Consider the following 14,833-nt stretch of genomic DNA (forward strand, 5'->3'; position numbering starts at 1 on the left):
CTCCCCAGAGGGCTCTCCCCCCAAATCAGCACAGATCACCCCTCGGTTCCTTCAAGGTGACAAAGTGAGACTTTCCCTGACCACTTCCTCAGCTTGAAACTCCCCTCTTCACTTTCTATGGGGTTTTCTCCTTAGCTTTGGTCACCATCTGATGTGCTCTGCTTTTCCGTAATGTATGCGTTCATTGTGTCCATCCCAAGAATGTAAGTTCCATCAGGCTAGAGACCATGGGGCCTTTTTTGTCCATTATTGTATCCCGGTGCCAAGAATGAGTGCAGGAAACCTCCCTTACCTCTGCAGTATTTCCCCAAAGGCTGTGTGTTTTATTGGTTCCCCAGACTGGTTTCATTTATGTTTCAAACTACGTTTCATTCCATATTTAATTCTTAGACTTTAGACCAGTCTGCAGTTGACAGCGCTAACATGGCTACTTCTAGTACTAATGTCTGATATTTGATTGTACCTCCTAATACCTGTCAAAGCATTTTTGCATGCCTCAGTTTCCCTCTGTAAGATGGGGCTTATCACCCCTTTCCTATAGCACCTCTGTGTGGATTAGCTGAGATGACAAGATCTGCACCACGCACCTGGTAGGTGCTTTAGTAACACCAGCTCTTAGGACTCTGCATCTGAGCATGCTAGCAATCCTTCCACGGCATACACAGAGGATGATAATAAATTACCTGCATCTCGTACGTGAAATTCCTACGGTCAGAGGCATTAAATGACCTGCCCAAAGTTGTTCAAAGAATCCATGTGGAAAGTGAGTCTAAACTATTGCTTTTATGCCTTTATGTTTCTTGGTCATAGATGGAAACCCCTGCTCTTGGTTCTTACTTATTTAGAAATCCAGAAGTTACACTAAAAAATAAATTTTATTCCGTCTCAGAGAACTAAAGAGAGGCCGTTAATGGCATCAAGGAAAGAGGTAACTTTAAGAATACCCAGGCTTCAAATGTTTCCCTTTCTGGAGAGACGTGATACACACACATTCCCAGCACAGTGCTGTGTGCAAAGCCATGGGTGGCTCGCCTGTCACTGGCCTTTGCTTCATTCTTTCTGTCCTGCTCATGAAAGTGTGGGAGAGCGAGAAGGACGGGGGAGTTTTGCATCTTCTCTAATTTACAGGAAACATTATTTGCAAACCCTAGTATACATTAACAGAAACAAATTGCTGTTTCCACACACCATGGGGGTACTAACCCTCCTTCTCCTCGCTGGCCTTGCAAAACTATCCTCACCTTGAATTTCCTCCCAGGAATTGACATGTGTAAGGGGCAGCAGAGCGGCGAACAAGTTCCCCTCCTGGTAATTACCAGTGGTGTCTCTCCACTGACTTAGAATTAGCCAACATCTATAATGAAGACAGAAAAAGAATGAGACCAACCTTCCCCTAATCTGCCCTGATTTCTCTGCCCCTTCCCCCAGGAGAAACTTAATAACAGACGTGTGAGTTTGGAAAGACCATTTTGGTTGTTTCTTTCTTTCCCAATTACAGATTTGTTCCTGTGGGATGTTTCTGGAAGCTTTATCTCAGCCCACTTTAAATGCACAAGTCAGTGGGACTTCCCGGGATTTCTCTCAGGAGATCTTTCTGCCAGCTTGAAAGTCTCTCATGATCAGTAGACAGTAACTCCCTTTGCTTAGAATTAGCTTGGAAATAGGGAACATGGGGATGGCATTCTGGATCCGTGATTCCACCTGTGAGTAGAAATGTTGTTAGGCCAAGGAGAGTGACTGCGGACAAAGGATGGGAACCCAGGGCCCGTTATTGCCCTACGAGCAGCCACTGTGGGTGCTAGAAGGTATCCAGGGATGTGAACCTCAGGCCTCTGTTTGAGACCTGTCCTCGGATAGCTGAGTAGGAACCAAGCTAGGGGAAAGTGAGAGTTTGGATCTGTGGCTATATAAACCTTGACCAAACGATAGGACCAGACAACAGGATGCCTTGGTAGGCTAGGACCATGCCAGGCTTTATCTCCCACACCAGTGGGGTCCTAGGGATCTCAAGTGTGAGGAGGTATGGGTAGCGTACAAGAGGAAATGGAAGCTACATCCTACATAGGGGACTCTAGAGAGGTCAAGAGCATGGTGTCCCAGCAAGGAGGCTGAGAACTAGAAGCAGATCCAAAGCAAAGGGCCAGACCAGACAAAAACAGCAGGGCTTGGAGGCAGAGGGTGAGGAGTTTGTTAGTGACAAGAAATGGGATTCAGGGGAACCAAAGAACGGGCCCACGAGGAGGGAAGGGGCCTTGAAGGCCATGGCTGGCTCACAGGACTCACGGGATTGGTAGAATTGGACAGAGACATTTCTCTTTCTTTGACCACTTTCTTCCCCCACTCTCTTCCTTCTGTCTTCTTCCAACCTGCCAATGCACCAATGTAGATATAGGGGCAACTTCTGTTGGCAAAATGCCCTGTCCATAGAGAGCCAAATGGCAGCAAAGATGGGGTCTAGGACAGCTTTTCTCCATTCATGTCCACGAAATGTTACGTAAAAAGGGTTCTGCATTCAAATAATTTGGAGGAATGTTGTGTTACACAAAGTTAAGCACCCTTCTTTATGGGCCGATTTCTCAGACCTTTATAGATGCTGCATCCAAGGCTGTCGTATGAGCCCCATGTGGGCAGGGCCTTTGTCATATTCTGTATGGCAGAGAACCTAGACTCTGCCTTGACACAGAGAAGCAGACTAATAGATATTTATTGAATAAATGAAAAATTAAATGGAAAAAATTAATTTCCCCTTATTTGATGACAAAAATTAGATTGTTCCTGTCTAGTAAAATTTCACAGAGCAAGTACTCCATAGAACATCCTTCATAAATGACTGGCCAGATGGAATGGGGACATGGGACACGTCTTTAACCAATTCCAGTGAAGCCTTTGGGGCTCAAATTTAGTCCAGTTCACTGTACCGGAATCTAAGGAATTGGGCGGGGGGGGGGGGAACCATAGCTGTTAGTTACTAAGTATATTGGAAGGAAATCTTGTATGTTCCTGCAGACGTAGCTAGGGTGGCAGCCAGTATGAAAGACATCTGGTAGAGGATTTGGAGATACTGACCCTATTGGGCAATAACTAAGAGTTTTCATTGTCTTTTAAAGGGTTTCTCAGTTTCTTCTGGGTTTTGGTGTAAGATATTCTAAGAGACCCTCATACAAATTTGTCTAGAGGGGACCTAACTCGCCAATATACTTCTCCTGAAATTTACTTCTGAAGAGGCTTTCCTGACTTTTTTCTGGTGGAATAGGGATAAAGCCAAGGCTGGGACCCACTTCTGAACATCTACCGTGTGTCAGGGGCCAGGTGACCCCAATGCAGGCCTGTCCTGGCCCGGGGCACTGATGTCACCCATTGCTCCTGAGGCAAAGCTTCTGTGAGTGTGTGCCACAGAGACCCAGGCTACGGGGTGCTCCGAAAGAAGAGAGTGTTGAGGCCAAAGATTTACTTTCACAAATGTGACCTTTGCAGCTAGGAAGGGTCCCATGAGCTGGGCAGGCCAGTGACTACCGTCATCACTCGGCAATGAAGGAAACTGAGGCTTTGAGGGGCCAGGTCAGTTCCTCGGATTCACTCAGCTGCTACCAGTGGCAAAGCTGGGATCCAAAGACTGGGTCAACTAACTCTCCAGGAAGCCCTGTCTATACACACCTGTGTGTTGACCCAGGTACGCACAAGGTGAGTACGTACATGCACACACGGGTGTCCCCATCTCATCCTCCTAAAGTCATGGAAACATGGAAACTTCAATATATGTGGTCACAGATCTAGAAACAACCAATACTGATATTTAAAAGCAATGCTATTAATAATTAGAATAATCACTCTACCCAATTTTATAAAGGGAAATAGAATGATTGCAGACAAAAAAATGAACTGTCTCAGAATCAAAGTCCATGTCAGCTGAGAGGAGAAAATCCACTGCTCAGCACGGGATTGGTCGTAGATGGTCTCTTTCCTGATTTAAATCTAACTCTTAGAAGTTAAAAATGAGAAGTATGTGGAGGGAAGAGAAGTGGATTAAGAGTTAAGAGACCTGGGTTTTCATCCAGCTCTGTGGCTAATTAGCTGTGTGACCTTGTTGAGAGATTTAATGTTTCTGGACCTCCATTTCCTCATTTGTGAAAAGAAGGGGGTACAGCAGATAATCTCAAAGGTCCTTTTCAGTTCTAAAAGGCTGCATGTTTAATAACTAAATGAGCTCTTTAGGAGAACCTGATGGGTGTCTAGAAATGTAAAGTCGTCTCTTTACTGTTATCACAAGCCCCTCTGAAGGGCTATCTGCATACGCCATTATAACATTAACATCCTTGAAGGGAGACTTGCTGTTCTTAGGCTTGTCTTGGCCTCTTTTCGGGGCTCCAGCCCCTCCTTGCTTTTCCTAACTCCTCCCTCTTTGCAACTGGACTCCTGCCCAGAAGCTCAGGCCTGCAGCAAGGGGGTCCTCCTGCATGGCATGCCTGGAACATCAGAGTCTCTTGCTCCCAGATTCCCTGTGGCCATACATGCTTTTCAGTGGCTGGGGGCCTATTGGTCAAGTGTTCTTGGCTTGCCTGATGAGACATCCCTTCATTGGTAGCACCTGCTCCATTCTCTGCTTACCCTTCCCATCTAACCAACTTCCTGAATGCCTACTTTCTATTTTGACAAATGTGGAGGTCACTCCCGGTGGCATGTCTAAGTCAGGGTGGCAAGAAGCCTTGGACAGGGGGAAGAAACGGAGATGAGCAGGACCCCCTCCATCTTGCTGTTGTCAGGATATAGGACTTGTCCGGTCCTCATGGGATACTAGTGATGTATTAGGCTTCAGCAGGACTTGTTCTTTACTGCCTCTGTCCCCTGCTGGCACAAATGCTTCCATCAGGAAATGCCTTCCACACCCACTCTCTTTCTATACCCACCCATCCTCCAGAGTCCACCTTGAATCTCATTTCCTCAGACTTCCAGGACCATGAGACTTAGTAGTCTCCTCTTCGATATTGTTATCCAGCTCCCCGCCATCTTGCACTCTCCACAGAGCCGAATTAACTCCTACTTCTTCAGATCTCAGCTGAAAAGTCATTCTTCCTCCAGGAAGCCTTCCCTGATCTCCCAGGCAGACCAGATCCCCCTGCTATATATGCTCAGATTCCCTGTACTTTTCTTTCATCCTACATAACAGATTGCTAGCTAGATATTTATTTATGTGTAGATTTGATTTCTAATGCTCTCTCCCACTGAGACCTTGCTTACTTTCTTGACTTTTTCTCTACATCCTAATTACTTAAGATCTTTTCTCTTCAGATAGTCTGCAACTTCCTTGAAGGCCAGAACTGTCCCATCTTTCTATGGTACCTTTAAAGTCTCCAGCACTGTTCTTGATAGATGTTTACTGATTTGACATTTCAGCTTTAAGAGACACATTTTGATCATGAGTCTGAGTCTATATTACATAAGCCGTGGGACTTACTCCTGAACTCCACATGCAGAAGAGGAGTTACCACGGAAGGTCAGAGTTGTAGATAAATGTGGCAGGAAAAATAAAAAGGAAACACATTCTCTCTGGCATAAGGACACTCAAATCAGGGCACTGACTGGACGCAGCATGAGGGAGGTGGCAGTTGGAAGAGGTTTGGTCTTGGGATTTGGGGCCTAATTCCAACTGTCTGCGTTCCATGGAGGGTCACTCAGCCTTCAGAGCTTTAGTCCTTCTCCATTTATTTATTTTACATTTATTGATTTACCTATTATTTTTAAAATTTTAACTTATTTTATTTTTTATTCTTTTTATTTGCAGCAAAGTTACATTAGATTTACTGTCTTAACCATTTTTAGTGTATAGTTTAGTAGCATTAGGTGCATTCACACTGTTGTGTAACTTTCCCTCCATACACCTCCAGAACTTTCTTGTCTTCCCCAAACTAGAACTCTGTACCCATTAGACACTACCTCTCCACTCCCCGCTCCTCTGACAATCACCCTTTGACCTTCTGTCTCTATGAATTTGACCACTCTAGATGTCTCATATAAGGGGAATCATACAGTATTAGCCTCTTGTGACTGACTTATTTCATTTAGCGTGATGTCTTCAAGGTTCACCCATGCAGTAGCCTGGGTCAGTGCTTCCCTCCTTTTAAAGGCTGAATGACAGTCCATCTTATGGATAGACCACATTTTGTTAATCCGTTCATCTGTCACGGACACTTGAGTTGCTTCCACCTTTTGGCTACTGTGAATACAGCTGCCATGCACATGGGTGTACAGATATCTCCTGGAGACTATGCTTTCAACCTTTCTGGGGGGCATATACCCAGAAGTGGACTTGTTAGATCATATGGTAGTTCTATTTTTAATTTTTTGAGGACCAGCACACTATTTTCTATAGCAGCTGTGCCATTTTACATTCCCACCAACAAACGGTGTACAAGGGGTCCAACTTTCCACATCCCCGCCAACACTTTTTCATTTCCTGGTTTGGGGGCAGCCTCCATGCTAGTGGACGTGCGTAGTAGTGCTTTTCCTGTAACGTGATGTGATGGGTGTGATAGTGCCCGGTGAGCTATAGAACAGTAGACACAGGTGGAGGGTGATCATTTCTGAGGAGTCATATGATACCCGGCACTTACCCAGGGTTCTGGACCCAGGCTTCCATTCCTTTTTGGATTCCGTCCAAGTAACTAAATCTCTTTTTTTGTCACTGTTTTCTCTGCAAAGATGGTGATGGGGCGGGAGTAGATGTGAATAAAAATAGCTGTCTTCTCTCCACAGGGTTGATGAAGCATCAACTGGGATAATACATGTGAAAACACGATGAAGTGGAAACATCTATTTAAATCCAGGAGGTTGTTATTTACAGTCTTAAAATGATATTTGCCTGCTCTACAGTTGCCTACCTTTAGCACATTCCACAGGAACTGTGGGGACTAGAAGAACCACAGAATGTGATGATTAAATTCAGAAATTCAGTCTGACCCGATCTGTTTTGGTTGGCAATCTCCCGGTGCAGTTGTCTCGTTTCGGGTTGAAGAAGCTTTATAGATGGGCTGTGAGGAGGAAGTCTGTTCGAGGCTGGTGGCAGGTGGGCCTTCAGAGAGGGAAGCCCAGCTTTTGTTAAGCCTGCTGACTGATTCCTTGTCAGTTTGAGATGATTTAATGGCCATGCACTTGAACTGCCCCCAACCAAAAATCAATCTGGGACTGTGTAAGAGAGAAATGGTGAATTCTCTTTTGTGGGATGGAAGGGAGCAGGACAGGCAGTGAGGAAATGTCCAGCAAAGGCCATGGACTCCTTCTTAAGCACATCTATGGGTGTACCTTTTTTTTTCTTCCCCCTATGGCTGTATCTTATGGGAAGCCCTAAGCATAGGAGTTAAATGTATGGACTATGGAGTCAGGCAGACTGGAGTTCAAATCCTGGCTCTACCCAGGAGCCAGGGGAAGTTACTTTTCTTCTCTCTGCCTCAGTTTCCTCAGCTGCATGGGGATAATAAATTACCTACCTCCTATGATTATTGTGAGGATCAAATGTAACATATATAAAGTGTACATAAATGTCAGGGATCACTGCTCCTATTATTAGAAACACAGTAGCTCCTATACCAGTTCAACTCTTTTAGTTGATTGAAATCATTGGCACTTTCTAATCATGGTGTTCACAGAAGTGGCATTGTACAATGGGAATCAGTCATGAAGGTAGGGAGGGAAACTGGATTCTTGTGGATCTGTCCCTAAACCGCTTGGCTACCTAGGGCAAGTCACTTACTTCTCTGGCCTTGTTTTCTTGATTTGTACCATGAAAGTTGCATGTTCTCAAGCAGATATTTATTTATTTATTTATTTATTTATTTAATTTAGTTATTTGAGAGAGAGAGAATGAGAGAGAGCAAGCACATGAGGGGGGGAGGGTCAGAGGGAGAAGCAGACTCCCTGCCGAGCAGGGAGCCCGATGCGGGACTCCATCCAGGGACTCCAGGATCATGACCTGAGCCGAAGGCAGCCGCCTAACCAACTGAGCCACCCAGGCGCCCCATCAAGCAGATATTTATTGAACACCCAGTATGTTCAAGTTACGTAGATGATACAGAGAAGCGGTGGCTGCAGAAGCGATGGCCAGTGCGCGGGAGACGGATTCAGGGGGAGGGCCGCAGACGCAGGGTCTCCCCATGTGTGAAAGCCTAGTGAAGGGGGCAGTGGGGAGGGACTCAGAGCTGCGGGCCGCCTCTGCTGGGGTAGAGGAGAACCGGAGGATGCAGGGCAGTAGCAGTCGGGGGAAAAAGTCTGTTGAATAAATGAACACCTGAATAGCTGATCTGCAAGGCAACGGTCAAGACCAAGTGGGTCTGTGGATGGTTTCAGGCTTGAGGTGGACACAAGGGTTACCCTCCCCTCAATCTCTTGGGCTCTCCAGCACTGGCAGCGCGGGGAAGGGAAGCAGAGAGGGAGAAAAGACCCACAGCGGCTTTTCCAGGACACCCAGAAGCCGGAGCTTTGGGGCGCCAGCCACCGGGATGCGCAGGCGCGGGTTGGAGGGGGAGTCCACGGCGGGCGCTTGCTGATCCGCCGGCCCGCGGAGCAGGTGCGGGACAAAGACTCCAGGGCCTGCGGGCCGCGTGTGCGGGTTGTCCGTCTGCTCGGGTACTTTTCCTTAGCGGAGAGCTGATACTGTTCGGCCCCAAACCTCACTCTGAGGCGGACTCCGGCTACTTGAATTTCTGGGGGGGCAATCGGCGGTCGGACAACGCTTCCCACCCCCTGGTTTTCTGGATGAGATGTTGCTGGGGGTGCTGTCCCCGCGCCCCTCCTGCTCCCCACCCTTCCTGCCCCCCACCTTTGCACCTTCTCCCTATCCTTCTTTACTCTTTTCCCCCCCTTCCCCCGCCCCCCCCCCCCCGGCTTTGGGGCCATCCTTTCTCCCTTCGTTTCATCCCCTTCCCTCCCTGCCAAATACATCCTGATTTTTCAAGAGGCTTCCTCTTAGCTTGAAATCCTGGCATGAAGAGGCAATGTTTGACCTTCCCTGATTACCAGGCTGTCATTTCTGTTGGTGTGTGGGGGGAGACTCTCCCACAGTCTTCTCTTTCTGTCTCTTAAAAAAAAAAAATTTACCCACCTCCCCTTTCAAATAAAAAAAAAAAAAAAGAGTGCGAGAAAGACAGAGAAATCTAGAGACAGAGAGTGAGAGAGAATTTGACATTATTGTATAATTTAAAATTGCACAGCCTAGAGCCCACAAAACCGAGCATGTAATTACACACTTACTAGAGGTAACAGCAGTGCTGATAATTATTCTTTACACAGGAGAGACCCTGCTGATATCCCACAGTCAGAAAGTGGGAACTACAATATCTTTAATACCATCCTCAGAGACCCTCATAAGCAGAAGAGAAGTATGAGAAGGCTCACAGGGTCCAGAGCAATATCTTCATCGCGCCAGAATGTCAGGAGCTTTAGCACAACAGAAATCAATAGTTTCGAGTACATTTTTTGGTACAATTTTTTTTTTCTTGACCTAACCTGAGAAAGTACAGGGAAGGCAGAGGTACCGAATAGTACAAAACAAAACCTTCTTAATGGAAGACCTGTCTGTTTAGACATGTCATGCAAGGTCAGGTTATGAGACATGCATTCTTTATCCTAACAACAAAACAGTGTGGCTGGCAAGATCCTCCTCCTGGAATGCTTTTGGTCATCAGGAAAGCCTTTTCATTTAAATCATAAACTGCTCACTCTCCCCATGTCCCCTGATTAAGGCAGCATCTTTACTTATCATTGGCTATAAAGTTATGTAGTATTTAGTCTCAAAAGAGAGAAGGAAAATATATGGGTCCTTGTTTCTAGGCACTTGACCCTTTTCTTCTCCTTTCTTCTTGTATGCAGGAAATGAGGTGGTTGCATTCCAAAAATAAGGAAAGACCAAGATTAGTAGAAACATTGAAAAGATTTAAAACAATAGTCAGTGAACTCAACAGAGTGAGGTAGAAGGTTTTCAGGTAGAGTCCACGTCCAAGTTTAATACTATCCTTGCTCTCAGAAGGAGACCATGCATCTCTATCCTAACCGCAGAAAGCTGTGACAAATGGTTACCTATTTCTACCCTATGAGCATAAGTCATAAGTGTGTAGTTTGCTCTTTAAAACACACTGCCTTGATTGTTTGCAGGTCGTGCTGACATTCTGACTTGTCAGTGTGTATGGTTTCAGTTGGGCTAATAAGCCATTCTAATTGGGGCCATCCTTCAACAGGAAAGCCAGCCAGTTTTGGCTGGAGGCTTAGGGGAAGAACCCTCTGACTGACTGATTACTTACTGTGTGCCAGGCACTGAGTTAGCTGCATTAATGTACATTAGTTGTTGAAGACTTACACTCACTCTGTGGGTTATAGAGTATCCTCCCATTTTAAAGGTGAAAAAACGGAGCCTCAAACAAGTGAACTTGGCCAACATCACACAACTAATAAAGATTAAAGAGGTGAGACTCAATTGAAATCTAGCAACTGTTTGGTCCGATGCATGTATTAGGCCATTTCATTTTACAATTCAGGTCAGAGTGGCCCGTGAGTTTAAAGAGGCATGTAGCTCAGAGCAGGGAGCTCCTTGGAGCTGGCTTTACAAAATGCCTTTTAGTGATGACGTCCCAACAAACAAAGAACGTGGTGGCCAGGGGACCCTTTGGTAACTCCCCAGGGAAACAGATTCTGGGGCAGGCTGTCTCTAGGCTAGTCTGCACCTGGAGCCCAAAGAAAGCAGCAGCTAAGTGTTGGGTGACCTGAAGGGGGTTAGTTAGAGGACAGGCAGGTGTGAGCAGCGGGTGAGCAAAAAGAAGGGTACTGGCATGGGAAACAGGAAGCTGCCATCCAAGAATCTGAGGCAATGAACTGAGGACCATTCTGGACATTTCTGGTAAAGTGTTGGCAAGCCAGTCAGCCTTTGCTGGCTTTTGGTACAATCTGAATGGGAGCAGGGGTGTGATTGAACTGCTAAGTTAAAGGGGCTATATTAGCAGACTTAGGTAAAAGGACCCACAGGTGTGTGAAGCCTTACCAGCCACTCCTGTTTGCTTTGTGTCTCCTTTGGTGATGGGCTCCGGATACTCTGACACTCCTGCAGGTATGAGAAGGGTGGGGAGATCCAGATGAGGGCACACGCTAGAACCTCAAAGGGGAGCAATTAGCAGGACCACCTCTGAGCACACTTGGGAGGAAATCAGAATTTGTCTTTTGGTCGGTATCTCTGCTCATGGCCACGTCAGTAACCCCAGCTCAATCTGGTGACTCTAAGGTGTGACCCCCATCTCACAGCTGGGATTAAGGGACCCTGCATACTACCAAAGGCTTCTAGTCTCAAACTTATGGGAGGCTGAGGGGGGCATGGTAGACAGTGTGATCGATGTTTCGGGACAGGGGGCCTTGTCCAGCGTCCTCTCCACTCAGATGGTTGGTGTAGATTTGCCACTTGGCCTTTTGTAAACCCATCTCTGTCTGTACTTCGAGTGCACAGTTTTCTGGAGAAGAAATACAAAAGGGTTGCCTGGTTGGTTAAGGGAAGGGGTGTATGTTAGGGCCTGGTACCATCTAAAGGTCTGGGGCCTAGAAGGTCAGCAAAGCAGGAAGCTTGACACTTTGCACGTAGAATGGTTCTGAATGAGATTGCTTTGGAGGCCCGGCTGTTTGGGTTTGGCTCTTTTACACGTTCTGCCCAACTAGGCAGTGGCCTCAGGGGCTGGCATGGTGGCAGTCAAAGAAGGGAACAAGATGAGTTCCTGCCAGAGACCCAGGGCAGGAATTCCTTCAGGTCTCCATGGAAGAGAGCTAATCCGAGACAAAGCCTTTTAGGATCTTCAGCTTAGGCTACCAACTCAGATCCACAAGTCCTTTCTCTTAAAACCATATTTGTGAATATCTATGAGAATTATCAGATCAAAAGCTTGGGCTTGACGTCAGACAGATCTGGCTTTGAGTTCCAAATGGGTGATTTATCAGCTATGTGGCTTTGAGCAAGTTATTCCCTCTGAGCCTCAGTTTCTTTACCTGTAAAATGGGAATCAAACTCTCTCCTTCAGAGTCGCTATGGGGAATGAACAATATGTGTCACGGCACCTGGCACAGTCACTGGTATATAGTAGAGACTCCGTAATGATTGGTTCCTTTCCCCTCTTCACCCTCCATCCAGTTCCCACTCTCTCCTTCTCCCTCCCCAAATTCTGAAGCACCAAGGATTCAGGGGAAAGAATAGGTCCAAATAAAATGACACACCCCAGGAAACACCACTTGGGGATGAATCTCAACTTCAGAGAGCATCCGGGACAATCACTCACCTCATGCATGGTGAGGTGTCCCTGTTGGCATGCCTCTCTCATTTCCAAACCTGTAGGCAAATTGAAGCCATCATGAATGTGAGAAAACAATGTGGGAACAGAATCACTGATTCAAAGAAATAAACCTGCTAATACCTCTTCACCACCTCCAAGATAGGCAAGGCATATGGGGAGGAGGGCAGAGAGAGGGGTTATCTTGGAATCATTCATTGTTTTTGTTGTTATTGGGTGTTGGTAGCCAAGTCTTTAGATTATCTGGAGCTACAAGACCCTACCATACAGGGGAGGAAGTAGAGGTTATTAATAACCACTATCACCCTCGAGCGAAGGGCTCCCTCTCCCTTCCGTAGTTGAGGAGGTGGAGCTTCTCTTTCAGCCTGCTTGCGCTTCCCCGGGGCAGTGGGCAGGTTGGAGAACATTGTAAAACACTTGACTTTGCTGTGTGTCTCAGGACTTTTCACCCTCTGTCCATCTCCCACCCCCACAGACCCCCAAACCTTCCCTCCTTTGTGCAAATCTGTTTTCACCACAGGGAGCACATGCTGTCTCTTCTAGCTACAACACTACTTGCTAATTCAACGATTCATCTTTAATGAGGCCCCCTGCCAATGTTTAAATAGCATTCAGAACAAAGAAAAGGCAATATTTCCAAAACAGCTGCTTCTACTGCATCCTCATAGTTCATCTCTTCAGAAAATCAAGAAAAACGCAGAGGATGGAAAAATATTTGGTGATTATAAATATCTATCTATATATCTATAGATGGATGTAGATATAGATAACATGCTCGCCTCTGTGATGCCGGAAATGTTAAATATAAGCACCCTAAAAGTTTTGTGGGTCTCAGTACTGCTCTAGCCAGGTTTTTCTTTCTTTCTTTTTTTTTTTTTAAAGATTTTATTTATTTATTTGAGAGAGAGAGAATGAGAGAGAGCACATGAGACGGGAGAGGGTCAGAGGGAGAAGCAGACTCCCTGCCGAGCAGGGAGCCCGATGCGGGACTCAATCCAGGGACTCCAGGATCATGACCTGAGCTGAAGGCAGTCGCTTAACCACCTGAGCCACCCAGGTGCCCCAGGTTTTTCTTATTTAGCTTTTTGGTTCTTTTTCGGAATTGTTTGGGAGGCACACACAAAAGTGGAAAGAGTGTGGCCCTTGGAGTCAGAGCCATACAGGCCACCTTTTTGCTCTGCCACTTACTAGCTGTGGAAGTGGGCCGGTCACTTAAGCTCTTTGCCCATGTATTTTTAGTTGGTAAACTGGAGATTACACCATCTTCCTTTCTGGATATACGTTGACATTAGTACAGTATTTGCCAAGCAGGAGGCATGTGATAAATGCGAGAGTCATTTCCTGCTTAAATTCAGGCCCTTCCAGAACTCTCAGGAGTGGTCAGAGTCTGAAGGGCTCTGTCTGCGTTTTCAGAAGTACTGCTTCAGTGGCCCCCAAGCAACAGGAAGTGTTCACATTAGCCACCACTAAATGTACCCACATTAGAATCGTTCTTTGAATAAGAAAGCTGGAGGATGGAGGATCATCTAAAGAAAGCACCTGGTGAAAGTTCGTATGTGCCTTTTATTTTTTTTTTAAGGGAAGATTGAAAATAATGGAGACTAGAAAAAGAATGACAAAACAAACCCAAGGAAACTAGAAGGAAAGAATGAATACATTTTAATAAATTAATGAACTCTAAAACAGAAAAATAGTAGAATTTATTTAAAACACATCCAAGAAATGGTTTTTTGATGGGGGGAGTGTAGTTAAAGCTTGAGAAAAGTTGAATTAAGAAAAAAGAGAAATATTTAATATTAGGCCTGGGATAGGATATGCAAACACAAACGAAACTTTTTAGTTATTAGTGAAGGATGGAGCAGATGTTCAGAGAGGTATGGGGAAAGAGCCCAAGAAGGCAAAAAAAAAGGGAATGGGAAGGAGGAAGAATCCAGGCCCTTGGGTCTCCTGCACTGGCTGCCTGGCTGTTAAAAATCTTGGAATTCCATTTGATGCTTTATTTGCCTTTTTTTTTTTTTTTTTTGGCTTTAGCCATTTTGAAGCTGATTTTTAATACTTGCAGTTAAAGGAGAATTACCTATATAATTATGAAAATAGCAAGTAACAAAGTGGTTTGTGTAGCATGATCTTAGTTTTGTTGAGCAAAATATGTGTAACTATAAAATAGAACCTGGAAAATGGTAACAATGGAGGTACTTGGTAATGGGATTATGGGTGTGTTTTAATTTCTGCTTTTTGCTTATTTAATTAATTCTACATGTGTTGTCAGGAAAAGATTGCTGTTTGGACTTCACTGGCAGATTTGTATGGTCTAGCCAATCAGATTAGCTGGATCTCAGTTGTCTCCTTAGGAGTTCAGAGCCTGGCCTTGGAAGGAGGGACACGGGGCAGTGATGTGTCAAGAGCAGGAGGAGAGTGTGGCTGCAGTAAAGACCAGAGAGTTGTAGAACATCAGTGGGTGATATAAATGGGATGAGAGCTTAAGAGGCAAGTGGGAGGAGCTTGCAGGGGAATCTGGTGTTCACTAA

The sequence above is a fragment of the Neomonachus schauinslandi genome, chromosome 2 (assembly GCF_002201575.2).
Source record: "Neomonachus schauinslandi chromosome 2, ASM220157v2, whole genome shotgun sequence".
NCBI classification, from domain to species: Eukaryota; Metazoa; Chordata; class Mammalia; order Carnivora; family Phocidae; genus Neomonachus; species Neomonachus schauinslandi.